Source organism: Arvicanthis niloticus, chromosome 23 (genome assembly GCF_011762505.2).
Source record: "Arvicanthis niloticus isolate mArvNil1 chromosome 23, mArvNil1.pat.X, whole genome shotgun sequence".
Taxonomy (NCBI): domain Eukaryota; kingdom Metazoa; phylum Chordata; class Mammalia; order Rodentia; family Muridae; genus Arvicanthis; species Arvicanthis niloticus.
The window spans coordinates 42,512,077-42,513,934 of NC_133430.1; the positions used below are offsets into that span (position 1 = coordinate 42,512,077).

Here is a 1,858-nt window from a genome sequence, read left to right on the forward strand (position 1 = left end):
ATTTAAATGAGTCCCATTTGGGGAGTGATTATAATTATTTCATGAGGAATGCTCTGCTGCATAAATATTTATGCCACTGTTTCCATAAATTCCTAGCAGTGGAATTTCTGAGTCAAGGATATGCCCATTTTGATGGTTTTTGTTACATGTTGCCAAATTACTTTCCAGAAAGGTGAAATGGATTTATACTCCCATCAGCCACTGTCTAATACTATATCCAAAATCACTTTTTTGCAACAATGATTAAATGGGAAAGAAAAAAAAATCCTCTCAGAACTACTTTTCTTAGGAAAACATCATACACACAGGAAATGTCTGACGTGCCATCATCTATTATCTTGTTAGCTGCTAGAAGAATGTCCCTCGGAGGGGTAAATACAGCTGTGCACAGCCCCCTGGCCTGTACAACAGATTCACCTTCTGCACATCATGTTAAATCCCCATCTCCCTTTTCTCCTCCTCGCTGCCTTGCAGGTTCCAGTTACTGCTCTGACCTTGAATCCCTCAAGGCACTCTGGGAAGGGTGGCCTCTGACAGCAGAATAGAACTTGCTAGGTGAAGAAAGGAGGGCTCAGGTTCCATGCTGTCAGCAAAAAGCTCCTATAAACAGAGGCTGACACACGCAGCCCTTGTCGTTAATATGCTGTCTAGACTTAACAAGATTGCGCTTTCTCTGTCTTCTAAGCTTCAACTTTTGACCTTGCATAGGTACAAGTGACTGCGCCCAGCCATTTCTTCTCTCATGGGATTCAGTAGCCAAGTGACTTACCATCAAAGCTGCTACAATGACCCGGTATAGACACCATTTTAGCCTCTTCCCCCCTATATAATGAATGAAAGGCTGCCGGCCATGAGGCAGAAAGTCGGGTATCTTGCTTTCTCTGGGATAAGGTACAGGGATAGTCCTTGCAGAAATCAGAGCCACAACTGTTGCCAACTGTGGGTAGCACTATAAAATATGGTTTTTTAAAATTTTATTTTATTTTTGATTCAATAAAATTTTATTTTCCCAAATGTACAGCTGACTGAACCTGTTCGTGCATCTTCACCAGCAGCTGGGGCGTCTCCACCCTTTGTGTTTCTGGTGTAAATTACTTGAGCTCTGTGCTTTGAAACCAGCTTGATAAGTCCTTTACTAAGCAGCTCCTGAAGGGCTGCCCTGGCCAAGGAACCTCGAATCTTCAGTCTCTCAGAGACCACAGCTGGAGTAATAAGCTTATAGTTGGGAACTTCCTTACAGAGTTTGTCGTATGTAGCTTTGTCAAACAGGACGAGATTGTTCAACTTGTCCCGAACTTTGCCTCTGGACCACTTCTTCTTTTTGGCCTTGCCGCCAGACTTATTTACTGGATCTTTGTCTTTTTTGGCCGACTTTCCGGCATCTTTCTTCTTCTTGTCGTCTTTGGGCGGCATGGCGAAACTCAGAGAGTAGTTTGGACCACTCTAAAATGTGTTTTTAAAATGCATTTTTAACAGATGTATGAAGCCACATATTATACATGTTAATGGAGGTGTATACCATGTAATTTTAAAACATAGGTATTTTATTATCTCATAATGATGTATTTGTCTACATGAAAGTATGTACCTGTGAAGCCACAAGAAGCCAGGTGCCCAGGAAAGCCAGAAGAGGGCATCAGACGCCCTGGTGCTGTTACAGTCAGTTGTGAGCTGTCCAGTGTGCTGGGGACTAGACTCTGGACCTCTGGAAGAGTAGCAAGGGCTCTTAACCACTGAGTCATCAGCCTGGCCTTCCTTGTTTTGTTTTGATCCATGAATATATTTGGCACCAGGGAAGTATTTGTGGGAAGGTTAGAAACGAGTTTGAGGGCACTACATCCATAGTAGAAACAAATTA

At 42.8% G+C, this 1,858-nt stretch overlaps 1 pseudogene; it reads right to left on the bottom strand.

Moving 5' to 3' along the window:
• Positions 1-983: 983 nt before the first annotated feature.
• Positions 984-1,437, bottom strand: LOC143436654 (small ribosomal subunit protein eS25 pseudogene; annotated as a pseudogene).
• Between the last annotated feature and the right edge of the window lie 421 nt (positions 1,438-1,858).